Source organism: Erpetoichthys calabaricus, chromosome 18, assembly GCF_900747795.2.
Source record: "Erpetoichthys calabaricus chromosome 18, fErpCal1.3, whole genome shotgun sequence".
NCBI classification, from domain to species: domain Eukaryota; kingdom Metazoa; phylum Chordata; class Cladistia; order Polypteriformes; family Polypteridae; genus Erpetoichthys; species Erpetoichthys calabaricus.
This window is the reverse complement of record NC_041411.2, coordinates 85943080-85955124: the sequence shown is the minus strand read 5'-3', so window position 1 is coordinate 85955124 and position 12045 is coordinate 85943080.

Here is a 12045-nt window from a genome sequence, read left to right as displayed (position 1 = left end):
CTAAAGCATTTAAATCAAAGCAGGGGAGCGTGGAGCCAATTCAAGCCGTCTGGTGCTAAATGAGGGGCTGAAGGGCAAGTCGGCGAGAGACCCTCAGGAGCAGCCCGGCGGTCTCCATTTGAAAACATCAGGACAGGCCATTCAGTCCTGCCCACCTAAGTCGAGACCTGATGTCCCTCGTGCCCACCACACTGGCTGCTCATTTGTTCTCTGGGTTCTGTGGGATGTTAAAGTGCCACGTGTAGAGTTTTGGGGTGGAGCCGAGATGAAAGCGAACGTGACGGGGGGGTTGGGGGGGTTTGATGCTGGAATGAGCTGGCGCTTTGCTAATTCATGCCAGCCTGCCAGCAGACACGGACATGGCACATCGGTCAGTGATGAAGACAAGCAATTCAAATACAACGAGGAGCCACATCACCGGTGCCCTCAGTGCCATTTGTGACTGGTCACATTCATCCATGTGAGCAACACTCACCACCCACTTAGGACTGGGCACATGGCGCCTTGTACTCACTGCGATGCCAAGGGGCCGACTCCCCACTTTTCATCTTCTCTTGTGTTCTCCTCCGCAGGGTGACTGCGCTCCTAACATTTTCAAGCGTCCTGTCAGCTGGCATTCAAATCTCCAGTCACTGTGAAAAGACGAGAAAGAGAACAATGAACTGCACAGCCGAGCTCAGCACCCGCACAGGCTGGCACCCTTTTTGCTCTTTAATTTTTTTGAACACGTTGACACAAAAAGCGGAGTTGGGAGTTTTCAAAGAATTCTTGGCTTTCAACTTTGGCACATGCATGAAACTCCTGCCAAGGAATACGACTGTGCAGAAGTGACGACGAGTTCCCAGGACAGTTGTCACCCACGGCGTATACGGCGCCTTTCAGTACCAGTGTGAGGGTTAATGGGGGCAAGCAGACGACGGGCGTAACGACAAATGACCCGCATGTGCCACCCCGATGAGGCGGTCATCTCGTTTGAGGAAGGCCACGAGCGGCGGACCCCGCCTTGTCGGTGTACCCGCTGCCCTGCCACGTTTTCACTTTCCACTCTTACTTACTTATTAGGGTCGATTTCTTCTTACACTTCTCTCCCAATTTCTGTTTTCTCCTCTTTTTATTGAACTTTGTCTCTCTGCCCCACGATAAAGCAGGACGTGACACTCATGATGTCACCATGCTGCCAATGATGACGTCAACATAACACCCCAAGTGATGACACGAGAAAAAACGAAAAGCAACACGGAAACAAATGGAACAAAAAAAAAACAAAATGGAGAAAGCTGGCAGCGCGGACTCCGGAGGTCCACGTCTGGTCTGCGTGCCCCTTTAGCTGCTGCTGCTTTCTTTTGCTTTGCCCTCTTTAGAATGGCATTGCCACAGATGCTGACGTTCACTTTGCATTTGATTTTTAAAAAGCACAACTCACAGAAAGAGCTGTTTGGGTTTGGCTGCCAGTGGAAACCTACAGCGACTGCCCCCTGAAGCCCCCACCGCACTCCCCTGGTGTCTGCAGTGCTCTTCTCAGAGCCGTTCGAGTTCTACAAGACGCCACGTGCCACGGACCCCTGGATGGCTTTTCTTCAACGGCCGCTGGCCTGGCCCTTCCTGCCCAGCGGTGGCGCCCTTGAGTGGGATCCTCAGCCTTCGTGCCCACGTCATGATGTCCGACCTCATGATGTCTTGTCAAAAAGCACAAAACACGATGAATGAATGAATAATTTATGTCAAAATCTCAAATAAACGTCACTTCTACGAGAGCCTGGGCCTCCTAATTGTAACGATCACCAGAAGTGACCAACGCAGTCCGTCACTGCAGATACTTTGAGAACGACGAGAGCTGCTTGATATTCATTGACACGAAGTATTTCTGAAAATGGAAAATCTAAAGTGACGTTTCAAATGCAGAATCTTCATAATGGCGTCTCCACATTTAACACGAGTGGACCTGCTAGCCCAGCAGAAGGACAAACAAGGTGGCTCTGAGGCTAAGGACCTGCACTGGTATCCAGAAGGTTGCCAGTTCGAAGCCCCTACTCTGCTGGGCCCTTGAACAAGTCCCTTAACCTGTAATTACTCCACGGGCGCTCGGACCCCGAGGGGTATGTGAAAACAAACACATTCCTAATACGAGAAATTGTCTAAGGAGAAATAAAGAACAAAAGCCGCAGAGGGGCCGGTGGCAGCAGCAGTGTCAAGTCCAGCTGCCATCTTCTTCATCAGACTGGCACATCTATGCCATCTCTGCCACCTTCTTCTTTGTGGGTTGTCCTACCCACAGGGCCACGCTGTGCTGCACAGATCAAAGTGAGTGACTCGATGAGGTCACTGGAGACGCAGGTGTCACCGAGAGATGAGGTCACTTTAAGGGAGGTCTCTGAGATGTCACTCCGTCATGGCGGGGCCACAAGCCCTGCTGTCACTTGAGTCCCAGTGCTTTGGTATTTTGCTGCTATTTTCTAATTCCTTTCAGCCATCTTGCAGCCCTCCTGGAAGTTCACCCAGCAATTCCCCGAAAATCCATTGTGTCCTTTTGGATTGTGTTTGGCAAAGTGTCCATCATCATTGAATGAAGCGGGCACCGTGTGACTGATGGCTTAACGGAATGTCCCCTCTCGATAAGTGAACTTTCTGAATGAACACTCCATGGCAACGCTAAAACTCCTGAGTATGGCACATTGGCACGCCATGGCATATCGTAGACCAGTCCTCTGTACTGAAGGTCAGTCACACACCATGTTGTTCAGCGCCGCCATGTCGAGTTCTTCTTCTTACTTACGCCGTAGCCTGTAACCCCCCCCCCCCCCCACATCCCATTGCTGTTGGGGCTGACGATGGTGGCACTCTTCACGTATCGCTCTTGTTCCGTTTATTCGCCAAGGGTGATGCTCTACTGTTACATAAACGATGTTTCTAATTGTAAAGGTTGTGCCACAGGGGTGCCAGTCTATTCTAAATAGCTCATCTGATCCCCAAATGGACGGTGATGTGGTGACTTTGGATGCCACAGCTGTACACTGGAGTCACACTTGTCTACCCGGGTGACATTTCCTAATGCCACAGTGCGGATGTGTCTGGGTACCTTGCTGCCAGGTCATAAAGTGATGCTGTGTTTGTATGAAGGAACTCTGCGAATGACACAAAACACAGCTGGGTGTGAGGACTTGTGGGTTTTGGGCAGAACTTCGTCCCCCCGCCAAAGTGAATCAGTAGTTTGTGCTCTTTGGGCCACCACCTGCCTCCTCACTCGTGTGGCACTCAGCTGCGTTGTCACCTGCCATACCTGACTAAGGAGGCACTGTGCCATCTCACACTTCTCTTTCCACCTCACTAATGGCCTTTGTCGTGTGTTATGTCATCGACCTCTTTCATTAATAATCGTTTTTGCCCTCTTTTGTCGTGCGTCCGGTGCCCTCTACTGTATCGTGTCCAGAGCCTTGGGCATTGTCCCCATGAATTGTGCACTCAAACATTGGCCCCTGGAGATGCCACGTTCTGTTTGGAATGGCAGAGTGGCACGTGTCAGCTTGATTTCCTAACAGTCGAGGGGCCAGCTTTTCGTCTGGCGTTTCTTCAGCGGGTGGAGGGTCTCTTTAGGGTCTGGATGGTCTTCTGGAAACGTACGGCTGATGGGCTCTCTGGTCTCCAAACTCTGTGAATATTTCTTTAAAGAGGGGAGAGCTTTAGAAATCTGGCGGTGGTGACCAACACAAATGGCGCTCATTGTTGGCGATGTTCTTGGTCGACTCACAGCATGGAATGTGAAAAATCTTCAAAAAGGACACGCCAAGTGAATCTGTAGAGGAAACTAGAAGGTCATGAAAACCGAATCGATGGAAATGTTATGAAGGCCGAGGAGACAATGGTGTGTGTGAGAAATGTGATCAAGAAGTCGTACTGTAGGTCCTCACTGACTGGCTCAGCCCGCTCCAGCTAATTCAGTGTCCCTGGGTACGAGGCTGGGCATGAGGCTGGGCATGAGGCTGGGTACGAGGCTGGGCATGAGGCTGGGGTTGATCCCAAGTGAGACCCTCTCTCAACCACACATCTGCTAACTTATCTGTTTGTTTTTCAGACGTAGGAGGAAAACTGGAGTACCTGGAGAGAGGAAAAAAAAATGACAGCTGGGCACAGAGGCTGGCCAGGGCATGAAGCATGGTGCTGTGAGGTGCGGCATCAAAGACTAGAGTGCCACTTAATAAGCCACTCGACATGCAGCAAGTCTCTCAAACCTGTTCAGCTGGAGACTGTCAGGAGAACTGGGTAAGAACCAGTCCTGGATGGGCATTGCCATCTACTGAGGGCACCACTCCCGTGCACACCCACACATAGCCACATGACCACAGGGAGAACATGCGAGCTGCAGCCGCTGGCGAGTACTTGAAGCCTGACGCTATGAACCAGCAGGCGAACTCTTAAAAATAACGAGGTTAATTAAAAGAGGGCCGCAGACGTGTTTAGTAAATTCCAGCGGGGCCGTGGAGCAGAAAGTCCTGGGCACTCTGTCAAAATGGAAAAGTACGGCTGAGGCTCTCTTGACGTGTCCACATTGAGACGGCCGGCCAGTATCGAAAACGGCTTCTTTCACAAGGTCCTGAGGGACCTGAAGTGTTTACGATGTCAGATCCAATGCCAACCCCAAAAGGACTTTGTGTGTGCCGTCATTTTTAGTACAAGTGGTCCACAGAAAGCGGGCCAGTGTGCCAGTTCAGGCTTGTTATCGAGTGAAGTTTCTTCTTCAGTCGAACACGAGAGTCGGTGGGGAGCGGTGGAGACACGTGGAGTCACGCTGACCTCAGCCTTCAAGGTGGGTTTAGTGAGCACGAGAAGAGACAGGAGGGCATGTTGATGGCACACCCTGAGCTGCTTGTACTGTATGTGGAGGTAATGAACTCCCTTCAGGTATCGAGTATCTTTTATTTAGCCGACTCCGTCGAGAGCCAATGTTGTGCCACGCACTGTCTGGGTGCTGAGTAGATCAGACTGGCACTCGCTGCGCTCATCATTGGCCCATGTCAGTTTACACAGCTGAAGATCAGCGGGTATGTCAAATGTGGTGACTGCGTTCTGTCCTTCCAGCACAGTCCTGCTTGCCCCCTTTTCTGATGGCGCCAGTGCCATATCGAAGGGTTAACCAGTACAGGGCGTTCTGCCAAGTTCTGCCACAGTCTTGGCACTCTTTTTTTTTCCCCTTTCTGTCCTGGATGTTGAAACTGATTTTGTGGGCATGGCTTGTAGGAGGAGACTGGCATGGGCACAGAAGAGGGGCCCACACGTCATATGATGTGCCAGTTGCTTCTGGCTGTGCCCTCACTTTGTCCCGATGAGGTCCTGTGACAGCTCTGCCCCCCTCTCTTTCCGAGGCCCAGTCTGACCCCCCTCGCCATGCTGTACGTATACGACGTGTTGGATTTGGACCCCCAGCTCGCCCGTCTCTTCTAATCATTCCTGAAGTTCATCTGCAGCACGAGGGCGGCCTTCATGTGATCTACGACTGAACGCTGCTGACGTGACTGTCAAGGCCAGGATGCATGCCATGCTAATCGTCACTTAGTGTGCGTTGGATGTGTCTGATCGGCCTCGGCGTACATCATTTGTGACCCGCGTTTCCTTTTTATTAAATAAAGTCGTGGACTAATTCTGACAAGGAGGCCTTTTCCTTGAAATAATCAAACTACGAATGACGAGGCCGCCGAGTTTGCCTCCTACGTGTCATTTGCTGGTTTTGATTTTTTTGTACGGGTTTGTGTTAAAAACAATATGTCCCTCAGCTGGGCACAGGGGGGGACGGCAAGCTGATGTCGGGGAAAGACGCAGTGCCCACCTGCAGACTCGAGCGGGATGTGACAGGAGTGACTTGTGGTGGGTCTGGACTTGTGGGCATTGTAGCAAATGGTGGCTGCCATGCTGAGACATGGCATTAAAGCAAAGTGACATCCAGGTACTGGGCAGGTGTGCCACCTCCACTGTGCCCGTGGACATGCTGCTCTTGTGAGGGCTCATTTCAAGGTCTGATGTTTGTTAACTTTAAAAAGCCGAGGGGCTCTTGGTCAAACAACAAGAGTTGGGGCCAGCAGGGGCTGGCTGGGTGGGTGGGTGGGTGGCAGGCTGGCTGGGTGGGTGGGTTTATTCCCAGTTAAACAAATGACAAGTGGAGGTTCATTTGTGTAGACAGCTTACATTTGTAATGGCTGCCAGTTCTAGATTTGGGTGTTCCAGCCAGAGCATGGGCAGCGTGGTGGCACCAGGAGGCTCAGGTCTGCCAGTCTGACATTAACGTGTTTTCTGCCCGCCCCCATGACTTCTCTCTCCGCTCTTCTACAAACGTACTGGTGAGAGAGACTGTGCCCTGTAGAGGACTGGCATCACATCCAGGGGTGACTGTGTTTGAAGTTGCTGGGTTAGGCTCTGCAGCAGACACCCAGCACTGGACCATGTGAATCAGAGGATGGACAGGTGGATGCAAACTCCTCTCATCTCCCAGCCATTTGCCAGTCTTGGTTTGAACAAATCACTTTTGAGAGAGAAGACCCCTGAGGCTCGAGCTGTGGTGCCTGCTGGTCCCAGTCTGCTGTTTAGGGACGTGGCTCTCGCATTCAGATGGAGAATGTCACTCCTGCTCTGTACTAGAGTGACAGGCAGTAAGAGCAAATGTACATCAAGTGGCATCGCCAGCCTAACAGTCAAGTTACAATGCCAGGCTAGAGTTTCACATGTGAGAGACGTGCAGCCAGCGGGGCATTTCAGCGTAAACTTTATGAAGGACCACACCATCACAGACACACCACCACACTTCTCTTACCAGGTTGTCACCGAAGACCCAGGCTACCCGACAGCCTGCTTTGTGTGCTTGTGGCATTTTTGATGACGTCTGTGGCCTGCCCAGTGCCCTCTGGCACCTCTTTCTGCACCTCCTTTCCTCGGTGGCACAGTCCTGTCTGCAATTCATGACATTGTTAAGCATCAGGCTGCCCAGCTTTGCCCCTAGTGGTCCTCTATAAAGCGCCCCCCCCCCCCCCCCATTAAGTAGGCACTTGGCCAGTTGTCCTGGCACGTGTGCTACTGTGCTTGAATTGGACGGCCTTGCTTGTTGCGGTTGAGATGTGTCGTCCGTAATTAGCAAAACCTTGGAACTCTGAAGGGAGCGGACCGTCCATCTGAGATCCATCAACCTTGTGCTTCTAAATTTAGCCGTCCTGAGTGACGAGGCGGACCACTCTGATCGACCGTCTCATCCGGCGGTGGTTACTGGATTTTAACGACTGCTGAAAAGTGGCAGGCGGGGGCAGCTGAAGCCCCGAAATTGGACACACTGACCGGACGGTGTCTGAGTGGGCCCCCCTAAGCTTGGCACGGGGTCAGCAACACTGTGAGATTTGCCAGGTGGACAGACGCGTGAGTGGGCACTTCAGTAAAGCTGAGGAGTCGGCTGAGATTTGGATGGAAGTCACTTCAAGTCAGGATCAAGGACGCGTGAAGCCATGAAGGCTGGCATTTGTCACCTAGAGTCTGACGTGATGTATGTGACGAGGGCCAGCAGGCGCTCACAAATGAGGGAACGCAGAGTAAAGGGGTGCCATGCATGTGACGCTGGCATCACGCCTTGAGGCTGTGCCAGTCTGTCTCTCACTCCTGGAAGGTCATGCGGACATTGAAGGATTGTAGAGAAGCCACTTGGACCACTGGAGCTGGGGGCCAGCGGCCCGTTTGGGTTGGTTGGGCACCTTGCCACTTGTTCTGCACCTTCTTCATGTTCTCGTCCTTTGGCAAATTCTCAGTTATTTTCTGCTGTGCCTTCTTGGTTTTTAACAGCTGTCCCTGTCCCCTCTGCCACCCATTCTGTTGAACAGCCATTGCTGTCACAGCTTGTTGGTCTGATGTGCAAGGATGAGCTCGACTGATCTCTGCCAGTGCTGCCCCCTTCTGGCCAGGAAGAGCGGACTGGTGGGCTTTGGTGGGCTGAATGGCCTGTCATTGTCCATCCATCCATCCATTTTCCAACCCGCTGAATCCAAACACAGGGTCACGGGAGTCTGCTGGAGCCAATCCCAGCCAACACAGGGCACAAGGCAGGAAACAATCCTGGGCAGGGTGCCAACCCACCACAGGACACACACAAACACACACCAAGCACACACTAGGGCCAATTTAGAATCGCCAATCCACCTAACCTGCATGTCTTTGGAATGTGGGAGGAAACCGGAGCGCCCGGAGAAAACCCACGCAGACACGGGGAGAACATGCAAACTCCATGCAGGGAGGACCCGGGAATTGAACCCAGGTCCCCAGATCTCCCAACTGCGAGGCAGCAGCGCTACCCACTGCGCCACCGTGCCGCCCCTGTCATTGTCAACACTCCTAATGAAGGGGCAATTTGATAGACGAGTGGCAAAGTGGCAGATGAGAAAGGCGCTATATCATAGACGGATGTGAAGAGTACTGTAGAGGCGATCGAGGTGAAAGGTGCCATATTAGCTAACAGCCCTGGCAGGTACAGGGCACTAGATAGTCGCAGATGAAAGGCGCTTTATAAATGATGGATGGACCGATCCTGTGCCCGCATGCACACATCTGTTGTGACACTGCGTCCGCTTGTCATTTGTGCTGTGTCCCCTCTCCCTGTGCCCCTTCTCTGAGGTGGTGAGCACCTGTGTGTGGCTGGGCCCTGGTATAATGGGCACACAAACAGGCAGGTGGGCAAAGGTCTTGTTTGTTTTCCTTCTTTGTGGTGGTGCAGCTGTCTGATCTTTGTCTGTGTTGTTGTGACTTACTGAGGCCATTGGACCCCAAAAGTCTGTGGACGTCCCATCAAAACACAAATGCGACTCCCAGGGACCTGACTTGACTGAGTGCTGCCATGCCAGCCTGTGTACTGGGAGGAGTCAAGGCCACCACGCCCACATCCACTCTCTCGTTTGATTCGCTGAATGAACATTAGGTGTCAGCTGACTGCCTGAAGTGGGGGTCTGAACGGAGTGGCCATCCCCCTGTGTGTCCAATAATCACACGAGACTTGTGTTGCGTACACGTGCCACACTGGCGGGGACCCCCAGCTGAAGTCCTTGAGTGAGCAGCAGACAGGTGGGTCCAATACGACTGAGCAGAACGCCCTGAGTCACGCTGGGCACTCACGTGAGCTCCGCTGAGCCGAAGCCTGTAATTGTGTTTACGGCGGGCCTTCAGGTGGGCCCTGCGACTCATCTCCACCGAGGGCATGAACTTGTGACCCCCATGGTGAGCGCTCTGTCTTCATTAGGCGGCCGCAAGCACAGTCCTGGTGGTCTGGTGCCACGAAGCCCAATCAATCACCTGACTTCCGGAATGAAACCAATTCAACAAGGGGCCGTGTCGGGTTACGAGCACATCCTGATGGGCCAGGGGGGCCGAGCCGAGCCCACCCTGGACACCTGTTTGAGGAAATGTTATCAAAATAAAGAAGGGACCACCACCATGCCACAGCAGGAGAAGCAGGGTGTCCACCTTCAGTTGGAATCACTTTGATTGGTATGTATTTATACAGCGCCTTTCACGTGTCACTCACAGTACAGCACCTTTCACATGTCACATTATAGCGCCTTTCACGTGTCACTCACAGTACAGCACCTTTCACATGTCACATTATAGCGCCTTTCACGTGTCACTCACAGTACAGCGCCTTTCTTCTACTAACCCTAACCCTTCAGATCCCTCTAGCTAGTGATTAGCGAGTTGATTTTCTACGTCTGTGTGACATTCAGCGCCTCTCCTGTCCCCTTATCCACTACTGAGGACATGGCGCCCCTTCCATGAGGTATTCAGTGCCTTTCCTATCCAATCTTTTGGTTTCTTGACTATTTGTAAGCGCCCTCACATGCCCAGCCCATGTCGTTCTTTTTAAGTGACACTTTTCATATCCGTCTCTCTCTGCTCCCGAGTATATAGCGCCCTTTCACCTCTTCAGATGTGCAGATGTCCTTCCTCCTCCTCCTCCCCTTGTCTGTGATGTAGTAAGCAGCAGCGTCTGACACTGTCATCGATCTCTGCCGGTGACGATGACAGTGGCGGTGGCTGAGTCACGGATCGGTCGCTCTCAATGATTAATGCGCCCCGCAGATGGCTGCTTTCATGGCGAGTGACAGCCTTTGTGTCCCCATTCATCTCCCAAGGACAGTCCAGGCTTTACACGCATCCTTGGCTCTCGTCTGTGGCTTGCTGGTGCCCCCAGTGCCAACCCACTGCCATGTTCATGTCCTGAGCCAGGGAGCCACAGACCAATCGAGTTCCTTGAATTCACCCACTGTGCCCTGGGCATGCTGGTGTTGGGGTGACTAGTGACCTGAGGAGCTGGGTGTGGGGTGGCCTTTAAAGTGGCACGGGTGCTGAGGTGCCCAGGATTCATACATTGATGTCCTTCCTTCAAGAGATGCTTTTTATTTGAGTCTCCTTGCTTGTCACCCTTGAAGGGGTCCGTCCTTGATGTCTGGGGGTCTCCTTCAGAGGAGCCCCTCTCTTGCCACAGCGCGCTCAGGCCTCACATTTAAAGACTTCACCAGTCCCTCTGCTTTATATTGCGCCTTTGAACACTGGCATCAATGGAGACTGAAGCGCAGAGACTGGGCAGACTCCTTTATATCGACCCAGAGGCACGTGACAGACGCAGATTCAGTCAAGGGTGACTTTATATAGCACCTTTCACAATAAACCACAGGTCAGCAGGTGGAGCTGCCCACCCTGGGGGCCCATTCTGGGATTTGAGCCCCTCGGAGAAATTCAGAACACGACCTGATGAAAGTGGAGTCAGCCGAGGAAGACCACCTGATTTGTAAGACGCATGAAGCTGGGGTCCCAAGTGCCCACCTTGTCAGAATGAAGTACTTTGAAGTGACAAAACCGACAGGAAGTTCTCTGTGCCACTCAGACGCCGGGGTGACCTCACGGCCGTGACAAGGTTCTACATATGTGGCTGAGGCCAACACCCGTGAAGTATCCACCCCTTCCTGTGCCCACAGCCTGATGCCTGTCCTCTAGGTGGCGCAGTTCCCAGGTCCAACATTTAAAATGTGTCATCGTCATCTGACACGTTTACTTATGGTGGGCATAGAGCATTGAGGACAAACCACACAAGCCTGGGGGGATACTAGGGGGAGGTAATGCTGCCTGCTGCTCCTGGGCACAGAGGTTGGCACGGGGCCTCAGACCAGAGTTTCATGGCTGTTTTGGTGTGTAGACATGGTGCTCGGTCCCTTCACTTGGCCTGCGGAGCGGGCAGCTGTAGACTGGCATCTCCATTTTGGTTTGCCGTGGAGCTCATTACAGCGGCTGATAAGTTCACACGCACTGAACCCACACGAGTGTCGCTCCCCAGACCCCCGGGACCAGCAATTCAAGTTTTAATTTAAGTGGAAATGAGGATGGTGACCGCTCAGGTGGTGGATGGCATACAGATGAGGGGGGTCCGCTGTGAACAAAGACCCAGCCAGGAGTACTGGGAATTCACAAGTTGGACGGCGAGGACCCACGAGAGCTGCTTACCTGGCATGACTGAACCAGGCAGCCCACCTGGCCGTTGTCCACCCTGACTGTCACTTCAGCTCAACTGGCATTTGGGCACTGGGCTCTTGGGTGCACATAAACCCAGCCTTCTGGCTGACAATGGGCACATCAGGGTTGGCACAGGCTTTGGTCACTTCATTGAGATTGGTGCCACCTTAGCAGCTGTGACCCAGAAAGTGCCTGGCAGAGAGAGGCTTAGTGTGGCACCAGCCCGTGGCCTGCCTTTATGTCAGTGTTTGCAGTCCGGGTGCCCGACTGCTGTTGTGCCACTCGGACGTTGGATGTTCCAAACTGAATGTGACATAAAAGACCTAAAGTGCATTGTAGGAACGTGGCGCATGTCCTGACTCTTTAGTGCCAGGCAACCAGGGAATGTTGGGAGGTGCCAAGGAGATCATTTCAGGCACCCTGGTGCAGGCTCTCGAAGGCACTGCTGAGAGCAGAGGTGCCACCTGCCCGTCGAGCCCAGTGCTTTGTTCTTTTCCTCACTGGCGTTTCTCATCTTGTCACAGTGTGCCA